At 45.9% G+C, this 15,024-nt stretch overlaps 1 long non-coding RNA gene across 1 annotated transcript in view; it reads left to right on the forward strand.

The window, feature by feature from the left end:
• The window catches only part of LOC130874428 (uncharacterized), a 75,391-nt gene extending 65,170 nt beyond the window's left edge, over positions 1-10,221 (forward strand). The window contains exons 3-4 of the long non-coding RNA XR_009057139.1: positions 8,365-8,645; positions 8,978-10,221. This is a non-coding gene — a long non-coding RNA (uncharacterized LOC130874428). The remainder of the gene's footprint in view (positions 1-8,364; positions 8,646-8,977) is intronic.
• Positions 10,222-15,024: the final 4,803 nt, after the last annotated feature.

Below are 15,024 nucleotides of genomic sequence, written 5' to 3' on the forward strand. Positions count from 1 at the left end.
AGACAGGGCCAGCTAAAGACACATTCAGGAGTGTGTTAACTATACAAAAAAGAAAAATCTTACACCGTGTATCGGGGAGTTAAATGCTTTACAGACAAGAAAAATATATTCAACTCATTCGTCATCTTCTTCCTCATTTTCCTCTTCTTTTTCTTGCTCTTTTCAGCCTTAACTGTCCCTCTTTTGCTGCACCGGGTTCTCCTTTAGCCTGGTAGGCAGCAGTGTGCTTTTTGTATTTTTCCTTCAGCTTGGCAGCCATCTTTTCACAGGGCTGCCTGTCATCTGCAGCAACGTTGGTTCACATGGCTCCCAATTTCTTGGCAGCATCACCAATGGATAAGCCAGGATGGCCTCCTTTGATTTGGGGATGGTGTTCAGCACAGATCAAGAAGGCCAAAGGAGGCCTCCTGAGGGCACTTGGCCCTTGAACTTTTTTTAGGTCTTCCCTTGGAGGGGGTGTGCAGATTTTCATTCCTCTCTCATGGAGAGCCTTGTCAGCCTCTGTCATGTCTGCACACCCCCCATTTTTTCCCCCCGCAGACACAGTCCCCACCTCTCTGAGACTTCTTAGAGAACCCCAAGAAGTTGACAGAGGCATCCAGGCTTCCTCTTGAACCCCTCCTGGCAAGCTTGTACTGACATCTGCCTCTCAGCTTCTTAGCTCTCCTTTGCCCGTGTTTAGTTGATTTTCCTCTGTGAGGCACAGAGTCACCTGTGCCTGTCTGGCTCTTCTTGCCCAGCATTGTCTTTATGAAACTCAATGTACCACAATAACTGTCCCCTCTGTCCCTTCCCTTCCCTCCCTCCCTCCCTCCCTCCCTCCCTCCCTCCCTCCCTCCTTCCTTCCTTCCTTCTTCCTTTCTTTTTAGGCAGGCTTTGTATTGGCTTGGAACTTGCCAAGTATGCTGTGCTATCTGGGTGAACTCTAGAGGTCCCCTTCCCCTGTCTCTTTTGCCCCAGCCCTAGGATAGCAAGCCTGCACTACCCATACAATGGGCCTAGGATCTGTAGTTGGACTTTCGCCAAACTCACAACAAAATGACACAGAGATTTATTGTTAATTATAAAAGATTGGCCTTTAGCTTAGGCTTATTCCTAACTAGCTCTTATAACTTAAATGACCCTGTTTCTATTAATCTACATTCTGCCACATGGCTATTTACCTCTCTTCCATTCTGTCTGATTTGCTTTGTGTCTCCCTGGCATCTCTCTACATGTCTTTTTCCCAGAGTTCCTCTTTCTCCCCCAGAAATCCCACCTATTCTCTCCTGCCTAGCTATTGGCCATTCAGCTCTTTATTAAACCAATCAGAAGGTGCCTTAAGCAGAGACACATCTTTACAGTATACAAAAAGATTATCCCACAACAGGGATCAAATTCGGGTCCTCACAAGGCTAGTACTTTACCCATCGATCCATCTCCCTACGCAGAGATATCTGGTTTTTAAGTTAGGCTGACTTTGTCTACCTTCTACTGAACATAGAGCAAGTGACAAAGCAAGTCTGGGCAAATGTCTTAAGGCCAAGTCCTCCTGGCCTTATTCTGCAACTGCTGCCCCTGCCTCTCTACAACCCATTCCTCGTGCAGAGCAATGCACTGCAGCGAGCAGAGATACTGTCATCTCCCAGACCCTGAAGAGACGCTTGTGACCTGGGGCAGTGCCTTCTCAGGAGCTGGCAGGACTGAAAGGTGAAAGGCTCCATATGTCCACAGGAAATGCCGTCACTGAAGAGTCTCTCCTCAGGATTGGGAGTGAGTCCCCTCCAGACTAGGTCAGTTGTCTGGTTTGGAGAAGCCTTGGGGCTGAAGACAGTCTCTTCTGTCTTTTGTTCTTGCTCAAGTGGGCATCTGGAGCTCAGAGGATCCTGTCTTCCTTATGGCAGTGCTTGTCTGCCTTGACTAAACGAAGGTTGTTCATGGACTCATACTCTGCATTATGGTTTTAGACTTTCTTCCAAACTAGGCCAAGTTAAAATATTTATCCAGCATGACTGCGGTGGTCTCCTGCATGCACCAACTGTCATCCATGTGAGCTCTGCATTCATTGATGTTCTGCATGGAAGTGAAACACCATGGACTTCATATCCATACCTGCATCTATCTACCTGCCTGCCTGCTCATCTATCTATCTGTCTGTCTGTCTATCTGTCTATCTATCTACTATCTGCCTATCTGCCTATCATCTGTCTATATATCTATTCATCTGTCTATCTGTCTATCTATCTATCCATCTGCTTATATATCTATTTATCCATCTGTCTATCTATCCATCTATCTGTCTATCTATCTATCTATCTATCTATCTATCTATCTATCATCTATCTATCTATCCATCTGCCTATATATCTAACTATCCATCTATCTGTCTATTATCTATCTATCTATCTATCTATCTATCCATCTATCTATCCATCTGCCTATATATCTATCTATCCATCTATCTGTCTATTATCTATCTATCTATCTATCTATCTATCTATCTATCTATCTATCTTCTCTCTGCTGTATAGTTTTAATTTATAATGTGCATCTATGTGTTTATCATCTTCCTTTCTACCCATCATCTATTATCTATTTCTCTGTCTTTCTGTCTATGATCTATCCTCTAACTTTGTATCTATAATCTATCATCCATTTCTCTACCAATCATCTCTCTATCGTTATTATTTGTCTATGGCCTACCATTTATAGTGTAACTACTTTATCATCCATGTATCTTCTAATCTATATCTATTTTCTAAGTATATTTCTCTTATATATATATATATATGCATATATATGCAGAATAGGGGTTGACAAACAGGACCCAGTTATTAAACTTAGAGGACCCTTCATAGCACCTTAGTAAATTTTTTTAAAACATGGATAGGAGCCAAGGTTAAAATAGAAGGAGGTGAGGGTGCTGAAGAGGGCAGGGAAAGGCAAGATGGACCTCGTGCTGTCACACAGGGCCCCATGCTTTAGAAGGCTTAGTTGAAACTTTGTTGTTTCTATGTCAAATTATGTCATGATTTTTGAAGACTCTTTATTCTTTTGCTTAAGGCCCTAACATCATGTAACTGATTCTAGAAGAACAGGGAATTCATAGGAAAAAGGTCTGCAAAGTGGGATTTGTGAACTCCCTGGGTTCTGTGGTTTCAGGTTTCCCACCCCACCCCCTGCCCTGAATTCTGCAGGCATGAAAACTGCCACGAGACATTCATTTTTAATGACGTGTTATGGGCTTCATAGCAATATATCTTTGGGTATTAAGGTGTGGAATCAGAGACTTAAAATGATTAATGTCTTCGCTCCGCATAAGGGGTCTCCCACACTCACCTAGCATCAGATTCCATTGGGAAAATTTACGGGCGCTCTTGGCAGCCTAAGCGGCCATCAAATATTAATCAAAAATATGTAATAACTAATATATACTTAAAGAATTGAAGAAAATTAATATTCAAGAGAAGCACTCAGGGACCCATAAAAATAACAAATGCTTCAGAGACTCAGCTGAGGTTGGCAGGTCCTGTTCCCCAGCTTTGAGATGGTAGGCTCGCTGGGCAGTGTGCTCCGCGGAGGACAAGGGCCAGGAAGAGGGATTTGTGCTTCCCACAGGATCAGAACTCCCGGAAAAGGAAACAGGCTCCTTCTGGGGACACGACACTACTGCCTTCACTGTGCCCTCTCTCTTTTGGATGGCGCAACTGGTTTGCAACTGATTCTCTCTCCTGGAAGATCCTCTGGGCCATCTTTATCACTTCCATCTGGGGACAGCGGTTTTCAGACACGGATGCCTCCAGCTGTTTATCAGAGGTCCATTTTGTAAACGTGAAACATCAGCAATGATAGGAGCGCACACTGGTTCTCCGCTAGTAGAGCTAGAGCTAAATGATTACCCCAGAGCAGGCTTGGGGAAGTCCCATAGTCCCCATCGGTCTGACTGGAACTTGAACTGATCCCTAGGCCTCGGGTCAGTAGTCAGTTGTTTATTGGAGAAGGCTTAGGGTTCCCTTCCTTAGCCAAAATAAAGGGTTAGAGACATGGCCTGACTGGCAAGGTGAATTCAGCTGTGCCCAGTGATGCGTGGGGCCAGGCATGTGGGCACCTGCCATCTTTTTGCCTCCCTTCTTTCTTGGTCTTGAACTAATTCTTTCCCTGTTTGTCCTGTTCACTATGTGAACACCAGATGCAGAAAGATGAAGTGATTTTTTTTTTACAAAATATTTTTATTTAAAAGTAACAAAAGAAAAAACCTGAATGTATTGATGATGTGCAATGTAATGTTTTGATATCTGTGCACGTTGGGAAATGGCAAAATCAGTCCTGTTAATAAAATGCATCCATTCCTGTGTCAGGTGTGTGTACTAACAACAGGTAAAAACATACTCTTGAGGGCTCAAGTGAGTTATTTTTACCTGCAAAGAAGAAGAAGTAGAAGGAGAAGGAGGAGGAGGAGAAGAAGAAGGAGGAAGAAAGAGGAGGAAGAAAAAGAGGAAGAGAAAGAGGAGGGGGGGAGAAAGAAGGGAAAGAAAGAAACTGAGCATCAATCAGGACTCAGACCTGGAGTGGGAGAGTGCTGCCCATGTGTGACTTTGGAGGCAGGGGTGCCTGACTGCACTGGGGACGAGGGGCTGTTCTTCCATTCCTGGGAAGGGGCGAATGCAGCAGATCACAAGGGCTTGAAAGCAGAAGTGTGTTCTGGTGTTTGGACCACACAGCAGTTGCTGGTGTCTTCTGTTATTGTAGGGAATCGGGAGCAGGGCCTGTCACTTGTCATCTGTTCTTTGAGCATAACCAACTTTTCTTCCATGGGCCATTTGGTGTGACTGCAAATGATGGTTCTGGCTAAATGGCACCCTCCTGATGGTGGGGTAAACACAAATGAGCCTGGAACAGGCGCCTTGGATCCAATTTGTGTTTTCTGAGAGCCTCAAAAAGGCCCTGGGGCTGGAGCTTTGCAGCACAAAGGGGACACAAACCCCCCTGCCCAGCGCCACCTGCAGTCCCTCCTGTGCCGGTCCTGGATCCCAGAAGCACACATGCCATGTAGGCATCTGAGAATGGCATCTGAGAAGCTCTCCCTCCCAGCATCCAGACAGAAGCCCAGGGTGCCCCTGAGATGCCCAGTGGCTTGGCCCCAGTCCTTACTCTGTTTCTAAGTCAGACGATGGAGGCTCAGAGAAGCCGTGTGGTTTATGCAGGTCATATGGCTTGAAGCGACTGAGCAGAGATGGGGATCAAGTCTCCCTGCTTCTATCCACTAAACTATCTGTCTCTGTCTCTGTCTGTCTGTCTGTCTGTCTGTCTCTCTCACACACACACACACACACACACAGAGAGAGAGAGAGAGAGAGAGAGAGAGAGAGAGAGAGAGAGCTCTATAAATACAACCTGCTGTGTGTACATGATTTCAGGACTAACTACTTTCTCTCTCTCTCTCTCTCTCTCTCTCTCTCTCTCTCTCTCCCTCCTTCCCTCCCTCCCTCTCTCTCTCTCTCTCATCTATATGTGTGTGTCTGTGTGTGTGTGTCTCTGTGTATGTGTGTGTATCTCTCTCTCTCTCTCTCTCTCTCTCTCTCCCTCCTTCCCTCCCTCCCTCTCTCTCTCTCTCTCATCTATATGTGTGTGTCTGTGTGTGTGTGTCTCTGTGTATGTGTGTGTATCTCTCTCTCTCTCTCTCTCTCTCTCTCTCTCTCCCTCCCTCCCTCCCTCCCTCTCTCTCTCTCTCTCATCTATATGTGTGTGTGTGTGTCTCTGTGTATGTGTGTGTATCTTATGAGGGAGCAGGGCACAGCCGTAGGGAAGACTAGTTTTCCCTCAACTGAAAGACATTTCAAAATGAGAAACAGCTCCGAGATTTTGAAAAGCACCTCTGTCTCCTCCTTTGCCTCTGGGACACGTTCCTCTCTGTATCTCAACTGAGCCATCTCAGAGCCTAAAGCGTTACCTGCTCCAAGGGTCAAGGGCGGGGCAGCGAGACTACACACAGTCAAGGCTCTCACCATGCCCTTGTGTTTGACGCCTCATTTGTGTGTGTTTGCGAGTGAGAGGCAGCACCACACTTGGGAAATCTTCCTGGTTTTCTGTTTTAATTTGCCTGTGAGGGAAGACATTTCCTGCTCTTTCAGGCTGTCCTAAGCTTTGGTTTCTGGAAGCATCTGAAATGGGAGTCTTTGGCCTGTCCGTGATTATGAGCTACCCTTCCATGTATTCTTGGTGACCTTCCCTGCATCCCCCCCAGGGGGTTGGTTAGTGTTGACAGAGGTAATTCTTGCCTGTGTACATGGATCTACCTGACCCATAGACGGCATATAGTAGTTGTCTAATAAACATCGGTAGCAATTATTCTCTGAAGCTGTGATTGAGAGACAAGAACAAAAGATCCAGTAAACAACTCATGGTCTCACTTCCCCATGTGGACTCACAAGCCAGCTGGTGGGAAGAGGATTCATTTTTTCTGTTGTACAGATGGAAGATTGAGGTACTGAAAAGTGACATCACCAACAGTCGGTGACCTAAGGAGTCAGGGCCAGAACCAGGTCTGGAACACAGACTTCCTGGATCCTGACCCAGGTTCCCTTCTGCTGTGCGGCCTTCGGAAGGCTGGAAGGACCAGGGAAGTGTTTGCTCCAGGGTGCGCTTCTTTGCCCTTAGAGATTTATCATCTCTCCCCTGACTGCTGACTGAAAACACACACGTTCCTGAGGAGCCCTTACAGGATATCCTGTTGAGACCCCCCCTTTTTTTGATCAGTGCTTAGCTGGCAGATGAAAATTCAGTGGGCCCCATTTGTAGGAAGTCTGATAAAATATTCTCATCTCTATTGCAAACATTTTCTCCATCTGCCACTTGGCTGAGAGGATCAGACTCAAACACTCTCATGAGAGGGAGAGTGACACTCGGCAGAGCAAGGCAGAGGAAGCAGGAGCGTTTGTGTCCGGCTGTCCACCTGAGCCTCTGTTTGATGGTTAGTTGGCTTTGGTAAGCAGCTGGGCTTTAAAAGAATCACCCAAACAGCAATATGTATTGATAATGACTCTGTCTGTTATTTGATAAAGCTGCAGCTTTATAAATAGAGCGTGTAAATTTGTACAAGGAGGGCCTGGCTCAGTGAGTAGAACACTAGAAGTCCTGGGTGTGGTCCTTAGCACTGCATAAACCAGGTGTGGTAGTTCTGTCTATGATCTCAGAACCCAGGGAGTGGGGAGCAGAAAGATCAGAGGTTCAAGGTCACCCTAGACCATACAGTGAGCTCAAGGGCAAACTGGACCATATAAGCCTCCATCTCAAGAAATAAACAAGAAAATAAGTAAATAAATAAATTTGTAAGAGAAACAATAACAACTCAAGGCTTGATCTGGTGCATGGATAGATGATGGAAAGAAATGGTTGGAGTCGCTATGAAGTCAGATCAGGACCCCAGCTTGGGAGAAGAAGGTCCTGCACAGGCATTGCCAGAAATCTATGCATTCAGTTAGGGAAGTGTTGGTATTATGGAGGGATTGGGCTGAACACAAAATGGAAGAGGGGTAGCTTCAGAGTCACATTGGAGAGGGGACATCTCTTCCTTCTCAGACTCTCAGTAAGGGTCAGTGACATGACATGCAATATGCTGGACCTTGGGGACCTTGGGGAGACCAGGATAAACGAGAAGCCCAACCTCATGAGACTTGCATAATCCTGGCAGAGAGCAATGGAGAAAATGGGACCATTGCTCTGAATCAATCCTAATAATGTTCTACAAGAAAATGACCAAGATAAAAGTTCACCCATGCCAAATGTGAGCGTGTGGGGCAACCAGAACTGTGATGTATCTGAATAGGATTGTACAACTACACACTCCCTTTCGAGAAATAGCTAGTAAATTCCTAAAGCGCTGAATTGTGTCTACTTCGTGGCTTGGCAATATGAAATTACTAAGTAATTACTCAAGGAAATGAAAACATATGTTTACAAAATGACTTCGATGAAGATGATTATAGATGTCTCAGTCATAATAGTCAAAGAATGGAGACAGCCCTAGTTTTTACTGGTAGGAGAACGTCTAAGCAAGTGACTGCCTCCCTATACCAGGGAGTGATGCTCCACAAGAGAAGCGGGTGACTGTCTGATGAGAACATCCTTGCGTAGACACATTTATGTGGGCATCTAATGGCTTGCTTGCTGATTGAGACACGCATCTCTCAGGCTGAGCTGTGGACACCTTGTCAGATTAGAGACCTGGAGTTCTTTTGGGTCCAGTTCTGTGTGACTTGCATGGTTGTCCCACCTGGTGTGTGCCAGTCCCTGGGGGTGCTGACCTTCCTGCAGGTTTCCAGAAGTTCTTGTCACCTCTTTGTGTCTTTCTCTCACAGTATGTCTCTTCTCTTTCCTGATTCACAGAGGGTGATGTTTGGCGGGACTGAATATTTGTTGAAGGAACGAAGACATTAATTAATAAAGAGAAGGCCCACTTGGTAAAGGACTTGCCAGGCTTGTGTGAGATCCTGCCTTTGGATCCCCAGAATGTGTGTGAAAAGCCATGCACTAGAGTGCCTTCTATAATCCCAATGCTCTTACAGAGAGAGAGGCTGAGACAGTAGAATCCCCAGAAGCTCTTGGGCCAGACTGCCTGTGGCACCCAGTGGGATCAACAAGAGACCTCATCTCAGACAAGGTGGAAGGTGAGAAGCAGCACCTGAGGTTGCCCTCTGACTTTCACCATGCCCATGTGACAACACATGTTTATCTTAAGTGATGCACACGAACACACACACACACACACACACACACACGGCATGCATACAGAGATTCAAAAGAGAATGAATTAGTGAATATCAAACACACAGCGTTAGTGTGAATATGAAAGTCAGCTGTCTCTCTTCATAAGGATAAGTGTGACATGAGCTTACTGGAAAGACAAGGGACGCCTTCGCCGGGTTCTCTTCAGTCTGCACAGCGAAGATGCCCCAGACAATTTAATGACTGATCTTGTTTTCTGTCCTTTTCTTCTCAGAGTAAGGGCCAAGATGATGACAGCTGCCCCTGTGGCTAGGCACTGGGCCATTAAACTGTTATGCAAGAAATAGGCATGGACTATGGGAAGCAGGCGTGAGATAACCCCCGTCTCTGGTCAAGAATGACAGCAACAGTTGGGACTTCTGCAGAAAACAGCAACTAAACAACACCCTCGAGTCCCTTCCAAGCCCAAGAGGCAACAGGATATAAAATGCATTAAATTAAGCTAAAGACGCCAAGAAACCTGCCCTTGGAAGATGTGTTATTGGGAATTTTTTAAAATCAAAACTTACTAACTAATCTATCTCATGAAAAGTAATATTTTGTGTCCAGAATATATTTATAGAAATAAAACAGAATTAACCCAGATCAAAAACAGCCTTGTTCTAAGAATTCTTAACACAGTGATAAAACAAAGAAAGAGGAAATTAACAATGTGTTGAAAATGGAATATAATAATTCTGAGCCAACAACTTTAATGAAGAAAAGACCAATTATGTACATTTGACTTGAGATGTTAAATATTTGTAAATTTATTTGAACTGAAACTTTATGCTTCGACTCTCAAGTTTAAAGCTCAGGAAATATGAATTTATTTGTTTTTAAAGACTTCTGAGGTGAACACAGAAAGTTGAGAGATTCATGTTGTTTCTTTGTTGTTCCATCGAGTCTGTGTTTGTGTTTTGTTTTGTTTGCAGGAGTGTATAGTCTACTATGTGTTAGATATATCATAGTCTTGATAAAATTGAAGACAAGGAGCATGTGTTATGTTTTGGGGATGTGGTAAGAAAGAATTGCAGAAGGGGAAAATTTTTCCAGATATATTCCTTGTCCCTCACCAGGCCCCAACTGCCTTTCTTCTTTCTAGTGTCCTGTGTTCTCTTGTCCTTCCCAATTGTCCAACAGCTCTTTCTTCTCCTGTGGCCTCTTGTCTTGTTCTCTAGCCTGTATCTACACTCATACACTCTATACTGTTCAACTGACATGAAATTTCTGATTTTGCTATGTTCAAATGATCAAGTCAGAAAGAGAATCAGGTGGGAGAGACGGCTCAGTGATGAAGAGTACTTCCTGTTCTTCCAGAGGACCTGAGTTTGGTTTCCAGCTTGCATGTTGGGTGGCTCACACAAACCAGTAACTCTAGCTCCAGAAAATCCAATACCTCTAGCTTCCATGAGTGTCTCACTCACATACACACGCACACACATGTACACACTCACACATGTAATTAAAAAACACACTGATTTTTTTTTAAAGCCGGGAACACAATTTATGGGCATGATTTAGAACAGAATTTATGCTTACTAAACTGATCTTAAGCAATAAATATCTTAATAAGAAAAACCGTTTGGATTCTGAGTGTTCTTCACGGACAGTCCTCCTGGCCTTTCTATGACAACTCAATCCTCCCTATCTGTGACAGCTGCTGATTGATGTGTGCAGCTCCCGTTCCACCACTGAGTAGAGGTGACACCCGTAGGCCCTCGTGCAAATGCTGCCCAGATCTTGTTACTAAACTTCCACTAAGCTTCCTTCAATTCTTAGCTTACGTTGAGCTGGTGTTGAGAAGTTGGTAGGTGGTGTTTCTAAGTAGGTGCAAAGTTAACAAACATTTGGAGCAGACAAGTACTGGAGGCCCCAGCGGATGCTTGTGTGTGGTGTAGAGGCTGGCAACGCTCCCTCTGGTGGGGTTTACGGCAGAACGGACTCATCCAGCCCTGTTCCTGGAGCTGTGGTGTCCTGGCCATCTTTCTTCTTGTGCCCTCTCTAGCCCTGCTACACCACAAAGATTTTCCTGCAAGTTAAAAAAGCAGGGACAGCTGCTGGGAGTTGGAGGTTCTTCTGCCTGCAGAGCTGTCTGCAAGTACTCAGTGAGCTCAGGGATGCATCTTAGGTGAGTGTCACCCGTGTTGGGGTGGGATCTTTGGTCACACACCTGCCTTTGAGTCATCCGTGTTCTTGTAGGCAGCCCCTCCCCCTACTCACATTCTTGTAAGTAGCTGCAAGAAACTCACTGTTTCACTGCCCAAGCTTGGGTAGAATGATGATGATGATGATGATGTCTGCCATTAGTGTTCTTCTTTGGTGAATGGACATTTGCCCACAAACACCATACCGTGGGGAGGCTCTGGAAACTTTAGGCAGTAGGACCTAGCCAGAGTGAATAGGTCCCTGTGCCTGAGGCCTTGAGTTTATCTTGTCCCCAGGCTCTTCTCTGTCTGTCACCAGGTGAATAGCCTCTTCCTTCCTGTGCTACCACCACCACAATGTCCCACCTCACCATGGGAGGAAGGAGATCCAGTGAAGCTAACAGTGCTGCGGATATTTTGGTAGTGGCTAACTGTGTAAAAATGGAAAAAAAAAAACAGCTAGTACAGCTCGCACTTCAATAGGATGGAATCTTTTAAGACTTTGAGGGTAAGGTGAGACAGATTCACTTAAAACATTCTGAAGAGCTATTGCCACCTGGAGATACTCTCCCAGCTTCCTGGGTTGGGGTAAGGGAAGAATGAGAAAGAGAGGCTAGATAAGTGATGGTTAGGATAAGTTTGGTCCCCAATGAGGACAAACTGGAAGTAACATACAGCAACTGGGCTATTTCTTAGAGCCAGGGCACCTCTTCAGCACGACCTTGTATCATGGCACAATGGGTGAGAACAAAGCAGTATCTGGAACCAGCAGACAGTTAGTGAGGGTTGTATTGCAGTATGAGTGAGGAGATCACCGGGGATAACTCCCAAAGCAGTGGCTATCAAAGCAAAAACAGCCAGCAAAGACAGGTGTTTACCACCGAAACTCATGCATATTCATTTCAGAAAGTTCTACCATCATCTGTAGAGGCAGACACATCTATTGAGCATGTTCAGTTTGAGAACAGGCTCCTCATATGTCACATGTTCAAACATGGCAGACAGGAACATCTCCAGGGTAGAAAATTTAGCATCATAATGAGAATATAATGAGCAAAGGTCACCTACGAGATTTTGGCTGATTTCTTGAGTTTCTCTCCAGAGAGCCTTAAGGGAAACAAACAAAACCTTGAAGGATGATTGACAGCTGTTTAAAGGGGCAGCAGCCCCCTTCCCCCAGCAAGCACAGCTGCCTGTACATTCCTTCCAGCAGGTACTGCACTGCTGATGGGATAGAGCCCCTGGGTTCCCACCAATGTTCTTACCCAGTAGCTCAGCAGTTCTGGTATTCTGCATACTTAGCTACCCAGGTCATATCCAGCCTGGGCAAGTCCTGCTGCTTACAACGGAGAAGGTATATCTTGCGTGTGGGAAGCAAGGCAGCCCCATGGCAGGCGCCTGCCACTGGCTGCCCACCAAGCGCGTTCTGGGTCAGGTGTTCTACCTAGATTGTCATTCTTCTATAACCATAGGCTGGGATTGCCCTTCTCCATTGACACATGAAGAGCTGAGCTTTGAACACAGAGATCTGTCTCCTGAATCTGTTCCTACCACAACCAGGTACTAAACACAGTCAGAACCAGACCCTCTTCAAGGCTGTGTGAGGGTTTGACTGAGAATGTGCCTTATAGTTCCAGGCATAGGAACACTTAGTCCCCAGTTGGTGACAGAATTTGGGGAGTTTTAGGGGGTGCAGCCTTGCTGGAGAAAGTATGCCAATGGGAGGGCTTTGAAATGAAAAGTTTCACACCACATCCAGCTTGCTCTCTCTACTTCAGGCTTGTGGTGCAAGATGTGAACTCTCAGCTTCCTGTTCCTGCTGCCATGCCTGTGGCTAGCCACCTTGCCTACCCACAATGATAGGCTCTTATCCCTTAGAACCATAAGGTAAGAGAAATTCTTCTGGTTGCTTCTGGTCATGGTGTCTTCTCACAGTAACAGGAGAGCAACTAGTACAGCTTGTATCAGTTGCCAGGCTCCCACCAAGAAGTGACCCATCCCTTACCTGCCTCTGAGTATGGAGTTATCTTACCCATATTTACTTAAAAATGTGTGTGTGTGTGTGTGTGTGTGTATGTGTAAGAGAGAGAGAGAGAGAGAGAGAGAGAGAGAGAGAAAGTTTTTCTGTATATGTGTTGCGTTTATTGGTTAATGAATAAAGGAACTGCTTTGAGCCTATAGCAGGGCAGAACAGAGCTAAGCAGAGAAAACTAAACTGAATGCTGGGGGAAAAGGCGGAGTCAGGGAGACACCATGTAGCCTCTGCCTGGGACAGACAAGCTGGAACCTTACCAGTAAGCCACAGCCATGTGGCAATACACAGATTAATAGAAATGGGTTATTAAGATGTAAGAGCTATCCAATAAAAAGCTAGAGCTAATAGGCTAGGCAGTGACTTAATTAATTAATTAGTTATTGAGTAATACAGTTTCTGTGTGGTTATTTCAAGTCTGGGCAGCCGGGAATGAGCAAGCGGCTTCCTACAACATGTATGTGTGTGTCAGGGCATGTGTATTCCACAGTGCATGCATGCATGGAGGTCAGAGGAAGATCTTGGGTGTCAGTCCTTGCCATTGATTTGTTTGAGATAAGATATATTTTTGTTGTTGTTCACCTGTGTACCAATCCACAAATTTGCCAGGGACTCCACTTTCTCTGTCATTTCAGTGCTGGGATTACATATATGTGCTACTCTACCCAGCTTTATGTTAGTTCTGGGGATTTGAACTCAAGTCCCTCACTCACACTGTGCACTAAGGACTTAACCCACTATGGCATATCCTCAGTCCTGCTTACTTTACCTGCAAGGTTGTGTCTACTGGGCACCTTCACTCTCAGCACTTGCTTTCGTATGATTTTTGAACTATTTGAGACGTTCCTGGAAGCGTCCTCTTTATCTACAGTGGCAGCCCCTGAGAGTTCTGACCCTCAGTCCACTCTCATGAGGGTGCACCCAGGGGCCAGACGCTGACCTTGCAGGTTTGGTGTGGACAGATGTGATCTACAAAGTGTCAAGTTTAGCACCTGCTTCCAAGAGAACTGGCCAATCAGGGAGTCAAGCTGTGACTCTCTGAACCGCCTGTTCCGTGCAGACGGTTATACCTGGGCGACAGCTGTGAACACTCTCCCTGGGCTGGAGGGCGTGGCACAGATTCACGTTTTGCTTTCTGTGTCTCTGAATTTCAGCTGCTTCCAAATCAATGTTGGTACTGGAGAGATGGCTCAGCAGTTAAAAGTACTTTTTACTCTTGCAGAGGACCCAGCTTTGGTTTCTAGCACCCACATGGCAGCTCACACCTGTCCGTAGCACCCTCTTCTGGCCTCCATAGGCACTGCATGTGTGCGGCACATGTGCATGCATGGAGACAGAACACGTACACACAAAATGAAAATAAGTGAAACTTCATCTTGTCATCTTACTCCTGTGTGCTGTGTGGACACTCGGCGAGCTTCTGAGCTCCCAGAGGACAGTGCCCAGATCTTGTCTCACAGTTTGCAACTGGTGAACATCAGAAGCAATAATTTCATATTTTGGTTGAACAACCTCACCCCGGGTCTTGTCTCTATTTATTTGGCGGTAAAGGGCTCACAAAGTTCTCAGATAATCATCCCACTCTACGTCAGCTTTTGTTTTGTGGGAGATTTGGCCCAGGCTGGAACTGTAGCTCCTCCTGCAAGAGGCTCCTAGGCATAGGGGTTGCAGGCGTCGCCACCACACCAGCACACTAACAGCCCAAATGATATTTCATACTTTGTCTTTAGAGATACGGAGACTGGGGTCCTGCAATCCAGCGAAGGGGTGCTGGTGAAGCAGTCAGACAGCTTCCCTGGGCCGCTGGCTCTGGTGGGGTGACGGCCATTGTGTTCTGCTCTTCACTGCAAGAGGGCTGGCCTAGCTGACCAAGGCCTCTGTGAGGCCATTTTCCTCCAAGGAAACCGTGGCTATGGGTGCTCCCAATGGATCAGCGTCCATCACTGCAGAGCCCACCCACCTGCCTGGCACCCACAGTGTGTTTCATGCAGTTCAGGTTCCTGTCTTCCTTCTGTCCTATCTTCCATTGCTCTCGTGCTGACAGCTGCAGGAACACATGGAGAGGGTTTGGCAGCTGCTTGTCGCAGATGCAGGTCTCTGTAA

This window comes from Chionomys nivalis, chromosome 5 (genome assembly GCF_950005125.1).
Source record: "Chionomys nivalis chromosome 5, mChiNiv1.1, whole genome shotgun sequence".
Classification (NCBI taxonomy): domain Eukaryota; kingdom Metazoa; phylum Chordata; class Mammalia; order Rodentia; family Cricetidae; genus Chionomys; species Chionomys nivalis.